The sequence below is a fragment of the Protopterus annectens genome, chromosome 12.part0, assembly GCF_019279795.1.
Source record: "Protopterus annectens isolate FY-2018-M chromosome 12.part0, PAN1.0, whole genome shotgun sequence".
In the NCBI taxonomy this organism is placed as follows: Eukaryota; Metazoa; Chordata; order Ceratodontiformes; family Protopteridae; genus Protopterus; species Protopterus annectens.
Genome location: NC_056746.1, coordinates 1,316,427,224 through 1,316,441,946, shown reverse-complemented (window position 1 = coordinate 1,316,441,946; position 14,723 = coordinate 1,316,427,224). Strand labels below are relative to the sequence as shown.

At 38.8% G+C, this 14,723-nt stretch overlaps 1 protein-coding gene across 1 annotated transcript in view; it reads left to right on the top strand.

The window, feature by feature from the left end:
- Nucleotides 1-14,723, top strand: part of CDH4 (cadherin 4) — a 2,239,932-nt gene that overhangs the window by 1,358,742 nt on the left and 866,467 nt on the right. The window lies entirely within an intron of this gene.

Genomic DNA, 14,723 nt, shown 5'->3' with positions numbered 1-14,723 from the left:
AGGCACAAGTCACAGGTTTGATTATCATCTTTGAGGGAAAAGGGTGATGCTTACAATGGTTCAGAAGGGCAACTAGCCTAGTACTTACGATGAATCTAGGAACCTATTATGCACCTAAAGTGGGATTATATTAAAGGAATAGTGAAACTTCTGAGTGCACACTACTTAATGGTGTGTACTCACTCATACAACCAGAATATTAAAAGAATAGTGGAACCAGTGAGGGCACACACAGCTTAAGGACAAGTAGTCAAATGCTTATACAACAAAAGTGGGAGTAAGCACACACAGCCTAAGGATGAGTGTACTCACATACTTGTAGAAACTAAAGTGGATTAATATTAAAATAATAGTGGAACTTGTGGGCACACACAGTTTAAAGAGGATTGTCCATACAAACTTGTACAACCAAAGTGGGATTAACATTAAAAGAGTAGTGGAACTATATAGCAAACACAGTTTGGTATCACATCAAAACACACAGAAATTAGTAAATTCTAGGTGTTTCATTCATGTAATCTAGAACTGTTTAATGCTGCTCAATCTATTGATTCATTAAGTAGTGAGTGTATATGTAGCATATACTATGCTTGTACTTTGCATGTAAAGGTGCATTGTTAGTCATTTTAAGCTGTACCAATTTATTCATATTTGTTGTGTCTTTTGGCTTTTCCCGGTTTGGGGTCGCCACAGTGGAACTCCGGTCCACTAATGATTGGCAGTAGATTTTTACATGCCGAGTTGCCAGCTCTGATGCACAACCTTCAATGAAGATACGCCCATTCACACATGTCTCCACACAGAAGACGCTCTAGCTGAGAATCAAACAAGACAACGTCTTACTGGGAGGCGACAACGCTACCACAGCACCACCACCGCTTACCAATTTATTCATATTACAGTGTCTAATTCTGATATCCTCTAGAGTTCAGGGAGGAAAATATTAAGCTAGAAAGAGATTCAGCCCCCTTCCCTCACAAAAAAAAAAAACAATAAGATTGATAGTATGACTTATTTTAAAACCAATAAGTTGCTGGTCAGTATTTATGCCCTGGATTGCCTGATGTAGCACCTAGCTATTTGATATTTTAAGTAAACAAGGGAAATCTTTGCGTGAGTGTGTGCACGCGTGTGTGTTTATTTGTTACGGCACCTTATAACTTTTTTTTCCTTTTCACTGGCCATCCGTAGTGGACCAAACCCCAGTGCTGCTTATCCAAACATTCTAGGGATTGGGGGTCCCTGCCCAGGAGTAACTGAAGAAAACCAAAACAGGATGCGTCATGAGTGCCATAAAAATAATCTATTATAAGAGCAAATAGTATGAAGTCCAAAAATCAGCCAATAAAAACTACAGTAGATTCTAAGTAAATAATATGAGGCACAAGTCACAGGATTTGATTATCATCTTTCTGGAGCTACATTTATTAGGATGAGCACTTTCATCAATTAACAGACTTCATTAGCTGTTTCTACTCAGTAACAACCCACTCCCACATCACTATATTCGTACTCAGCTGGATTCTCATCATTTCTGTCTTTCTCACTTTATATCCTACGTCCCCTTCCTGCTTCAGTGTCACCTTCCTTTATAAACACTTTCAGTATAAACAGGATGACAGGATGTCTAGATTCATATTGCAAACACCTAATACTGAATATGTTTATTCATCACTTGATTGCACTCACTGTTTATAAGTATCAAGCATGATTCTCTTTGATCCACTTACACTATTTCATTAATACATTGTTCAAAATATGTTTGTCACTAGTTGTGTGTGTTTCATACTATATATGCCTAAGCAGGGCAACTGCTGCATTCCATGTATATTGGTACTTATTTTCTGGAGCGTGGGCCTTAGTTGGAAAAGTTCTGGTGACAATCCCACCACCCTGGTTATCAATTAGAAATAAATAAAGTATCCAAAACAGAATAACTGTTGCACAACAATTTAGGTTTGGCATTACAAAATGAAACAGCTTGCACAAGAAACTTTGTTCCATGAATAGTATAGTATTTTACTGAGTTTCTTCAATGCATGCTGAATTAGGCAAATGGCAGAGGCATGGTTAGAAATTACATACATGCTAACATTAAAATGCATCATTCTTTATTTCCCTATGCATAACCATCTGTCAAGTCTGTTAAAGTCAAGTCTGCACAAGCAGGTATTTCCAAAAGGTATCTTCTGAGAACCTACAGAATATGACATCTAGGAACAAAATCATGAGCCCCAAAATTGCACAAATGGCACCTCTGATTTGTCTGTTTTCCAGAGGTGCACTGACATTTGGGTATCTTATTTAGAAGAAGGGGGTATGTTGATGATGCAACCATATGAGGGGTGCTGCCAGGCATATCCTCTTATGCAAAAAATATGTATTTTCACATGTACTGTGTGCACAAATTTCTGATCCTATTCCACGAATGTGGTATGGCATGCCGTGCTGAGTTACATCTGCACTTGTGTGTTGTGGAACCAGATTTGCACATGTGTTTGGTCGTAGTGTGTTACTTAGCACAGACAGCTTACACTGATTAGACACCTGTTTATACTATGCAGTCTCCCATCCGACCCCACCCCTGTTTTTTTTTTTTTTTTTTAATATAATCAGCCATGTTACTTCATCTTAGACACGTGTTCCTTGTAGCTAAGTTACATTTCCTAATGCAGAATTAATTGTTGGATTTGTCTAGTAATGGACATCAGTGAGACCCATTGTAATAATATATTTTGAAGTAGAACAATCTTTTCGGGGAGGTAGTACAATCATGTTCCAGAATTCTCTATATGTGCCATTTAGCAATGTGTCTTATCACCCTCTGCATAGCATGAAGAACTGTCCTTAAGTATGTGAACCAAGACAAAAACATATCAGAAATTCTGATATGACAGTGCCACTTGGTATATGATTGCATGCCCTGGACTTTGCTCAGTACTAGACCTCAACAATTTGTCAAAGTTATATAAACATGATTATTTGCAAATACAGCTTTCTGGAACTGTTGGCAGTCAGTTTGCTCTTGCCTCTGCTTTTCACTGTATGGTGTGACTTTAGGACACCTGTATGCATACTTAGTTTGCATTTTCAGGGTGTTCTCTGGTTTAGGGTCATTTGTTGTATATCTGTATTTACCAAAATTCCCTCACCAGTGTCTCAATAATGTTACAAAGCACATGGTTGATACATAAATCCCTCTGACAGCTTCTACTTCAAAATAACTCCACATCCATTCAACAGACCTGCACAAATTCCAGAAATCTCATGTATAAACTTCACATTAAGGCTAATAAAGTCCATTGGAGAGGAAAGAGCATGGAGTTGTACAGCCAGATATTGTAGTTATGATGAAAGGAAGAGGTGGAGAATAAAAATGAATCCATAAGTGTAATTACATGGCATACTGTGGGGAACTCATGTCCTATAATATGGAAAAAATACTATTGTAAGTTACTACAGAGATGAACACTGGCTGCATTACTTCAAGAGCCTTAGCTGACAGTTAATGAAATGAAAAAGCCAATAAGTAGAGATCATAAATGGATAGTGGCAGGCCACAGACTGAGGCCAAAGACTGGAAGGAGAAAAGGGAAGTAACCATGCTTTTTTAAGAGGTTGACAGGAGTGGTCAAGGAATGCATTGAGAAAAATGGGAAGGCTGTGTAAATAATTCTGAAAGGAAGATTTTTGTGGTACAGGATGAAGACATGCAACCTGAATACTTGTGACTGGAGTGATGATAATTTATCTGTCATCCGTTCTTGTAAAGTCTGGATACAGCAGAAAGCCATGCATATGTGGGAATAGGGAGAAATGTGTATGGCTCTGGGCATGGTGAGAAACAGGCTCCGTAATGAAAAGGAATTTCATATCAAAAAGTAGAACTGGAAGACAAAATGGAGGATTGTGTACATATATGTAGAATTGGGACAAAAAGGGCATTTATCTTTAAAAGAAACTGCCAGGCACAGAAGAAGAATAGATTAAACAAAACCCTGATTAGGGGACATCCCAACAAATGGATGGATAAAATGAGGAGATTAGAGGCTAGATTACAGACCAGTAGCACCATTCGTTTTGATGGTTGATGAAGGCATATCAAAGAAGAATTGGTGGTGGATTACATATAAAGGGATGAAAGTTAAAGAGCAAAAACTTCTTAATTATATCCATTAAAGTTTTGCTGAAAAATATATAGCACAGAGAGGAGACTAGAAGGGAATCGTGTGATGATATAGAGGCTGTAATTATAACCAGGGCAACAACCTAGTAAGGAGGAGAATATGCTGAGAAGGTCAAGTAGGGACTTCTGAAAGTTTTGCAACTGATAAGGTAGTGAGAAATGAAGGCAGATATAGAAATGGAGGAAGAACTATGCTTTCTGTGTGAATTTGAATACGTAATTATTCTGGAACTGGGGAATCAGAACCTTAAGCATGAGAAAATTATGGAGAAATCCCAAGCTTCGGAATGAACATTTAACTTATTTAATATGAGCAGGATAAACTGATTACTGGCGGTAGAGAGTAAAATAATAAAAGATGATAACGAAATTAGGGAGGCGGTTTCAAAGATTCTACGTGAGGTTGTATACAGCTGGAAATACAGGAAGTGGGGCACAGTGAAGAAGAAATGACTTGAAAGGCATACCCACAATGGCCATGATGGAAAAACAATGGATGCAAATATTATAGCCTTATTACAAAGTTGTCTGCATGGGTAAATATAATGAACAGTTGAAGTCATGTTTCATGTGCCTTTCGTAGACCGTCTCCCATCTTCAGCCGCTGTTAATTCCATTCTTTTCATGTTGAATATCAGATTAGCTGAAAAGAAATGGATATTAAGATGTATTTACATCGGTTCAAACCCATAAAAAGATACTGCTAAGCACATGTAATGTCCACAATTAAATAACTTTACATGCAATGAAAGTAAATCACTAATGTCTTTTCAAACCCACCTATCCATCCATTCAGACTTCCTTAGCTAATCCACGTAACTAGTAGCTAAATCAATATGTAAAGAGAATATTTTAGAATGGATTTGGTATCCCACGCTAAAAACATTTCCACAGCCAGTATTCACTAGTTCATAGGTTTATAGGTGTGCACTAGGCTAATGGCCCTGGGGCCTTTACAAGCCTAGCCCATAGGATTACCTTGGCATCATGCCACCCAACCTTAGTTCTTAGTGCCTCTGTTGAGTAAAGCCACTGGAGTAATCTCCGGGGTGAATTTTCTGTTTCCCATCCACTCATCAAGATTTCTCTTGAAGAGGGTCACCGAGGTGCTCTGCTTGACATGCATGGGAAGTCTATTCCATATCAAGGGCAGTCTGGGTTACGAACCTTTCCCTCCAATACATTCTGTTGATTGTGATAATGAGGTTGAGGTCTCTGGAGTGTGTGATGCAGAGGGATTGGTATTTCTTTAGATGTAGCATTTCTAACAGAGCTGGGTCAGACATGGCTTTGTAAGTCGAGCAGAGATCGTCTCGAACTAGGCGACATGAGACAGAAAATAGTTGGAGTTTTTTTAATCTGTCCATATAGGACAAGTGTTTAAGGCTGAGGATCCTCTTTGTGAAGTACTTTTACGGCCTCTCCAGTTGTTGCAGGTGTCTAGTGAGGTACATGCCAAATGGGGCATTGTACTCGATGTTTGGCCTAATGAGGGAAGAGTAGAGGGAGACAATGACCTTAGATGCAAAACCCTTAGTAATGAGATGTGTCACATAGAAGGACTTTCTGACCACAGTGGCAATGAGGTGATCAAAAGAGAGGTTGCTGTCAACCTGTGTTCCCAGATCTCTTATAACGCCTTCTGTGTTCAGTGGACTACCATCTATGTGGTAATTCATGGGAACTGGGTTTTTCCCAAAGGGGATGATGACACATTTTTTGGCATTGAGCTTAAGGCCATGGTTCTGACACCAGTCGTTGGTCTCAGTGAGGCCATTCTGTAGGATTTCAACATCACTTGGGGAGTTAATAATAGGTCTCAACTTGCAGTCGTTTGTGAACTTTGTCAGCTGGAGTCCCGTCGTGTTGGCCTGGACTTCAGAGAAGTAGATACCAAACAGGAGAGGACCCAGGACCGAATCCTATGGGATTCCACCCATGACTAGTCGGCAGTCTGACTTGCAGTCAGCTACTTTCACACTGTGGGTTCTGTCTGTGAGCCAGTTTGCAACCCACCTAGTGATATATAGGGGTTGATGCCTAGCTCAGTGAGTTTTTCTATGATTCCTGAGTGGGGAATGGTATCAAAGGCCTTAGCCAAATCAAGGTAGGCTGTATGAACCACCATGCCTTCATCAACAGCTCTGGTGACTGACTCAAAGAAGTCGACCAAGTTGAACAGGCATGACCTACCCTTCACAAAACCAAACTGTGGGGGACCCAGAGTTTGGAGATTCCCTATATCCTTGTTTATTAGGTCCACAATGATGTGTTCCATAGATTTGCATGTCAGACTCATCAGGCTAATGGGGTGATAGTTCCCAGGGTCTGTAGTCACTCCTCCCTTGTGGAGAGGGATGACTGTAGCAGTGCGCCATTCAGTAGGGACAAAGCCGGAGGTGAGGCTGTGATTGAACAGGGCACACAGGTGAGGTGCCAGTTCACTCTGTTATTCATGTAGAACACAGTCAGGGATATTGTCAGGTCCCATAGAAGCTGTATTCTTGGCCTTGGACAGTGTTATTTTAACCCATGCAGCATTAAAACTGGGTGCCTGGCAATCTACTGGCATTGTTATTGGTTCTTTGGGGGGAAGGGGTAAAGTTGGCACTAAATCTGTTGGCCAGTATATTGGCAATATCTGTTGGCTCTGTATAGGAGGTACCATTGTGCAGTAGCTCAGAGCAAATCTGTGTATTGCCATGGAGATTCTTTACATAACTATAGAAGGCCTTATGGTTGTCTTTACTATCTGCTGCAATTCTGTCTTCATAGCTAGCTTTAGAGGATTTGATGAGGGATCTCAACTTTTTGTTAAGGATGATAAGGGAGTTTTTCCAGTCTTGGGACTTCACCTTATTCTGCATCAGTTTCCTCCTTCTGTTGTGGAGTTTGTTTATGGCAGGGGACCACCAGATTGGCTTCTCTTGGGTATGGTCAGATCCATGCTTTTGTGTACGTGTTCGTACAGTGCATTGGTGTATGATTTGATGGTCATGCAACTATTCTACATTTGCATGGGTGCCGTGAAGTTAGTCACCTCTGTTTTTTAGGAGCCCACAGTTAGCTTTGGAGACTTTTTTCATGGTGGTCACCTTTGCGGGGGATGGGAGGGATGTGGATTTCCAAGGTGATTAGTTTGTGGTCGGTTCTTACCAGGGAGGAGTTGACTATTGGTGTAGAACAACAGTCGCTCATGTTAGTAATGACCAGGTCAAGAATTTTGCTACCTGTAGTGGGGGTAAGAACGAGCTGGCCCAGGGCATTGGAATTAATGAATTCCAGGAAATGTTGGGCTAGTGTACTGGTACATGAATAGTTTTCCCAGTTAATGGAGGGGTAGTTGAAGTTACCCAGTATGAGAGTGTTAGGATGGACCCTAATATTCTCCAGGGTGCTTTAGGAATGTGGAGTGTGAGTCTTAGGACATGGTTGGGGACCTATAGCAGGCTACGACCTGAACCGCTGTCTTACCCAATGTTAGCTGCATCTGAAGTATCTCTGATGCGTTATGTTGGGCTACCAGTCTGGAGGTGTGTGCATCCTTTATGAATATGGAAACACCACTGCCTATGGAGCTTCGGTCCAAGTTCTGGGGCCGAAAGGTGTGGAATGAGTTATAGCCTGGTAGTGCAGGGGTGCTTTGTGCTGCCTTGAACAAGGTCTCTGTTACAGCACAAATGTCAATGTTCTCCATTTTAAGGAGTGCTTTGAGTGAGTGCATTTTGAAATTTAGACTTCTAACATTGAGCAGCATGACCCTCAGATTGCATTTGTTTATTTTTACATGTATCAAAAGAACTCGGGTATTAAGTTTCCACAACTACCACTTAACAAGCAACACAATACACTTTAGCCCACATATATTATTTTTTTTACTCCACTAAAACTAGTTAACTAACAACTTGAAAACACACTTAGGTCAGCTTGGAACACTTTGAAACATAACCTTTATTTAAATAATTAATTAAAATATCCCAAGAGAACTGACACCTTGGCAGTATGTCTTGAAAAGTTTCTAAAAGCTGTAAAACTTGTTTCTCATTATCAATGCATTACACAGACATTGGAATCAATAGGAAAAACAGATGTAATTAACAAAATCATAATTACTATAATAAATATGACATAATTAAGTCATTAAGTCCTTTAAGCTATAAAGTTTCAGATTTAAAGAAAAAAAATGCTTCTTTTTGTAAAACCAACTCAGACATATTATAATACAAGTCCTTATCCCAAATTTTATACCTAATAAATTGCCAGTCTTTGAGGACAACTAATCCTGATTGTACTATTCATGATGCTCATCAGAGTGGATTCCATGACCACTATCTGCAGAAAAACATACAGAGCAAAAGATATTCCCTTGAGTTACCCCTTCTTTAAAACACCTAATGAAGGAGTGGGAGAATGCCTGGAAACAGAACGTACTATATAAATGCCCAGCAACCTTTGTTGTGTGCATTCATTAAATTTAGTTATGTAATCAGGTTAAGATCCTCATAATTATGTGTACAAATGGATACCATACTTCACAACAACAAATGAAGCACAGGCCAAAAAACTTCTGGAGGTATATTCACTAGACAACATTCTATTCTAGCTTTTTTACAGATGTTTGCTTCTCTCTAACGATTAAATTTCAATAAACAATTAACTGTGTTTCAGGTCACCCCTACAAAGCTAATTACTGTTTATCCCTAAAGACTGACAACTGTCTTTAACTATAAAATAAATTATCATTTCTACACTATGAATATCACATGCCTTGATATATCATCTAGAAAGCATCACTACATCTGCTATTGCAGTGTTATATCTCTGGCCATGCATTTGGTTCCACCAAGTATTTCTTTACAAAACCCTAATCTCACACAATCATTAAGGTGAGTCACATTTCTCTGTGTCTGTTTCAAAAGTCAGAACAGTTTTCAGTTAAATCTAAGGAGCCCCACTATTACTTTTATAAAAAGTAAATGAATATGCTAGCAGCTTCCTAGTGCAGTCCATTTCCAGCACATACAGCCTATAATAAACACTGCCAGCTCAAATAACCCTCTTCAAAAACATTGGGTGTGTTTTATTATTATTATTATTATTATTATTATTATTATTATTATTATTATTATGTAAATACTTTCATTGTGCAAGCATTATAATACATCAAATCCAAGTATATGAACTATATGTACGCCATTATAATCACGGAAATTCTATTGTACTATGTCACCTTACATTTTTAAACTTGTATAGTGAATGCATGGTAATGTATTTTTGTATTTGATTTCTGTGGTCTAACTTGGTGAACTATTGTTCTATTATTATGTATGTTAACTTTATAAATCTGAAGCTTTTCTCTCTAAGGTCTCAATGAAAATTGGATATGCCTAGGTGAACTATTCTATTTAGCAGACAATAAACAAACACATAAAAGGATTAGATGGAAGAAGTAAGACATGATAGTAGAAAATGTCGGCCTTTGCAAGAAGGGAACCCTATGAGATCCTGAGGGGGGTTACTAGAGGAAAACTGGAATAAAGCAGCATCATACAGTGGAGATAAAGGGGACTCTAATTAACTGATTACAAAAAGCAAGACAGTTAAGACAGGTTTTGCACTTTCCAGGACTTCATACAAAAGTGTTAGTTAACAAGTGAAAACTGATGGAATAATTGTATAAGGGTAAAGCATGCGTGGCTTAGAAAGAAATTAGAAACAGAGAAGCAGAAAAGAATATCCTCAGTACTGCATCTAGTCTGATAAATGGAGAAAAGTGACATAGAGCAAATTGGGCCTTGTTTATGACGGCTCAATCAACAGACATGATAGGACTAGAAATTAAACAGGATAAGAAGGAAAGTGTTCCCTTGTCCATGGAAGAGGAGGGTAATGTGTGGGAAATGAACAAAGCACTAAAAATATAACATTAAAATAGGAATCAAGAAATGAAAAGCCTAATGTGTGGTAAGACTGAATAAAGGGGACACAGAGTCATGCATGTTGAACGCACAGCATCAACATATTAAGCATATGAAACATATTCTTTGGAGTGTAAGGTAAGTAAAATGCAGACAGAAAAAGCTATCAGAAAATGGCAATAGATGTTTATTGAAGCAGATCCCTTTTCTTGAAAATTCTGCATTTTTGGTGTTGATGGGGCAGTAAACATGGAGATCCATGAGGGTGCAAACTCCCAAGAATAGTACTAGATTCAGTGAATAAAAAGTATCTACCTAGTGAGTGGAAAGGTATTTGTGGGAAAATTGCAAAAAACATAAGGAAGATAACAGAAAGACCAAGAAAAATAACAGTAATAAATTGCAGCTAAGGAGAAAAGTACATGTACTGAATGGAGGTATTTAGAGTAGAGAAAAGGTTTCAAAATGGCCATTAACTTACACGACATGTAAGGTGCAAGTATCAGTGAGTGATATTACATGGTTTGTAATGTGTTATAAAATGCTGAATGATAGTGTGGATGCGGCTTTAAGGTCTGCACATACATGTATTTTTCAATGGTTGATCTGCCAGCAAAATAATAAAAAATTCTTTATCTGTAAACTTTTGGTCACATATTTTTCACCACTGCTGTATAATGTAATAGAAATAAAAAAAGGAAATACAAATACAATGAATGTTGCTGACCTACAATACATATGCTTATAAATTCCAGCAACATTTCATTGCTTTTATTTGTTAATAGATGTACAGCGGCACAATATTATAATAAAAAGGTAAAAATAAACAACTTGGAAGAAAAAGCTGAGCTTAGGTTTTTTTTTATATCTTTAGTGCTACTTCCCATGAGTAAATAATTCATCACAAATAAGCAAAATATACCCTTTAGAAATATTACTTTAATAAATGGAAGTTTTCACGGGTAACAAGTTCAGATTTACAAAACAGACTTTTCTATAGTTACAGCCTTTGATACAAGATCTCTCCAGCTATTTTCCCTGAAGCCAGATTATCATCACTGCTAAATTCACAGCATTAGCCTCATACATTTAGATATGTACAGACTTTTACAAATGTTTAAGCTGTGAATCTTGGATTTAGTAAATGTTTCTGTGAATTATTGAGTTAAATAAACTTATATGAAATACCCTTATTCAGACAACAGGGAGTATCAATGATTATTGAATCCTATAGTTATTATGTAATATTTTAACTCAAAAGTATCCCTGTCACCCCAAGGGGTGACACTTTAATGCAAGTGATATCAGTAAAAGAAACTTATATTTAACAAAAAAATGTTTAGATCATTATTTATTATGGGATAAATTTGAAATATCAGTATTTTGTTGTAATATCTGATTTGTGTAACAGTTTAATTTTTTGAGATCATAATGTAATCTACATATCCGTTGGCTATGTAAATATATGCAAATATTTTTACTTGCATAGGTCCATAGGTATATACCAAGCAAGCAACCACTAGGGTCTTTATAAACCTAGCCATGCAATCCAACCCAGTGGTGTCCCTATGTATCATGGGCATTTATTAGGAGGGGGTATGTTAGGAAACTTCTGGAAGATATGTAGGGGGGGTATGTTAGTTTGGGCATTACTGTCTGCCTCTGTCTATCAGATACACGGAGGCCAGACCTGTGGTGAATTTTCAATTTCCCATCCATTGGTCTTGGTTATGCTTAAATAGTGTTAGGGATGGACTCTGCTTCACATGAATGGGGAGCCTATGCCAGAGCATGGGAATCCTCTCAGAAACATATCTGTCTCGACAACATATTTTACTTATGTCACAAGCTAAATTTAAATCCTTGGCTCTGGTGTTTCTGATGCTGTTTGTTTTGCAGATGTGGAAAAGGTTCTGCAAAGCTGGATCGATGATGCTTTTCATGCCAGGCATGGATTGCCTCTTAGTAACCTGTAGGAGACAGTGTATAGAGGCTGAGCTTTAAGCACTCCATGTAGCACAATGTGTTGATACCCTGCATTGTCCTGTTAAGGAACCTTTGTGAGCATTCCAACTGTCTGGTCAGGTACATGAGGAAGGGAGCATTACACTCAATGATGGGTCTGATAAGGGCCAAATAACATGACTCTAAAAATAAAGTGACATTAAGACTTCCTTGGACGTGGATGCCATTCCCTTACTTATAAAGTGGGCGACATAGATTGATTTGATTATTAACTTGGCCACATGTTGGTCAAAGGCCAAATTACTGTCTACATATGTTTCCAGATCCCTAACTACCAGGATAACTCTTAGGAGTGTCTTATCAATGGAGTAATTAGCCTGAGGGGCAGATTTCCCAAAAGGCACTATAATGCATTTCTTGGCATCGAGTTTAGTCCATGACTTTTGCACCAGTCACTTGTCTCTTGTCTGTGTTAGGCCCTTTTGTGAGATGTTTGTGTTATGGGGGGAACTGATGATAGCTTCCAGTTTACAGTTGTCTGCAAACTTCATCACTCAAAGGCCCTTGATATTAGCCTTTACTTAGGAGAAGTAGATGCCAAATAGGAAAACTTCTGGCATGGAACCCTGAGATACCTTGCTGGTGCTCTGTTTCTTACTGGACATGGTATCAGCAATCCTGACTTCCTGGGTCTTGTCTCTAAGCCAACCGTCAATCCAGTGGGTTATGTAGGGATTTATGCCTAGTTTGATTGAGTTTCTCAACTATACCTGAGTGGGATATTGTATCAAACACGTCAGCCAGGTTCAGGGAGGTGGTATATCCTGTTTTTCTGTCATCCATTGCCTTGGTGACCTTCCCAAAGAAGTTCACCATTTTTTGTAGGCATGACCTTCCCTTGAAAAAGCCAAACTAGGTTGGGTACTGTATCTGAAGATTGCCTATGTCTGTCAGTCATTTACATGATAATTCCTTCCATGGATTTGCGTATTAGACTGGTCAAATTAATAGATCTGTAGTTCCTGGAGTCAGTTGATAGTCTACCCTTATGGAGTGGGATAACCATTGTAGTTCTCCATTCCCATGGTACAAAGCCTGTTTTGAGGCTATAGTTGAAAAGTGTCTCAAGTGGTCCTGACAGGTCATGTTTCCAGCTATTTAGAAGGAATCCTGGGATATTGTTAGGACCCACTGACGCTGTGTTTTTGGCTTTAGTGAGGGCTGCCAGGACCTGCTCCCCACTAATAGTTGGGGGGGTTATGCTAGTAGGTATTTCATGGGGAATGCAGGGGGAGTAGGGAGTGATGTTTGAGCTGAACTTGTTAGTCAGCAAATTTGTGATGTTGCTGTGCTCAGTGAAAATGATATTACTGACCAGCAGTTCAGCACACTCAGTTGTGCTGCCATTGAGGTTTCAGACACAGCTGTATAAGGCCTTGTTGGACTTAATTAGTTCTTTTAGTTTCCTGTTTAGATTAACTAGAGAGCTCCTATCACTATGGGGGTTTCTCTCCCTGATTTTAGACATGATTTTTTTTTCCTTTTGTTATACATGCTATTAAGGTTAGGACTGCACCAGTGTGGTGTGATTTTAGAGTATATTTTGGACCTACTTCAGGTAGGTACAGCAGCTTCTATACAGACATTTAAATGGTTGTACTGGATTTTGATGAACAATTCTATATAGGCTGCTGTGAACTCAGGGTTGGGAGGGTCACTGAATTTTGATAAACTATCACTTAATAGGGTGTAGTTTGCTTTGAATAGTTACCAAGTTGCTTTTTTTTGTATGAAACAGCTTTGTGGTCCGACATCACCAGTGGGAACATGAAACTGGGGGGATGCTCCAGTCTTCCATACTGGTGAGTACCAGTTCTAGTACATTTGAACATCTGATGGGTGTGCATACTTTCTAGAAAAGGAAGTCCAGTAATCATTGTGCCAGTGAGTATGAGGCAGTGTATGTCTTCCAGTCTGTAGAGGGGTAGTTAAAGTCTCCCAAAAATAGGGTATTTGCTTTAATAATGAGTGTTACCATTAGGTCTAGATATGAGCTACGGAATTCTAGGCACATAGAGGGTGACCTATAGTTGCTAGGATATGATATGGGACTTTGTCTACGGTGATTCATACATGGATAAATTCCAGGAAATTGTCCTGTTTAACCAATGCAGAATCATGCTTGTTGCTAATACAGATTGAGACCCCTCCACCTTTCACCCGCTATCTGTGCAGCTGATGGTCTAAATATGTAGCAGGCATTGAAGCCTTGCATTGCCAGAGCACTTTCTGTGGATTTAAGCCAGGTCTGAGTAACAGCATAGATGTCTGTATTCTCCAGAATGACGAGAGGTTATAGGGTGTGGAATTTCTAGTTTAGGCATCCAGCATTGAAGCAGTAACACCATTAGATTTCTTTGGGCTTTATTTGCTATGTCAGTACATTTGTCAAGTTGGTATTGCTTAAAAAAGGCTCCACAAGAGTGGATAAAGTTTTAGCCAATATTCAGAAGGTTGAGGGTGATGGGTGCAGACCATCCCTTGCAAAGCAATGCAGTTTGTTAACCATGTCCCCCCACGCTGAGAAATATTGAATCCCCCTGGAAAGACACCAGAAACTAAGCAAATTATTGAAGTCCGTCATCTATTGTTTG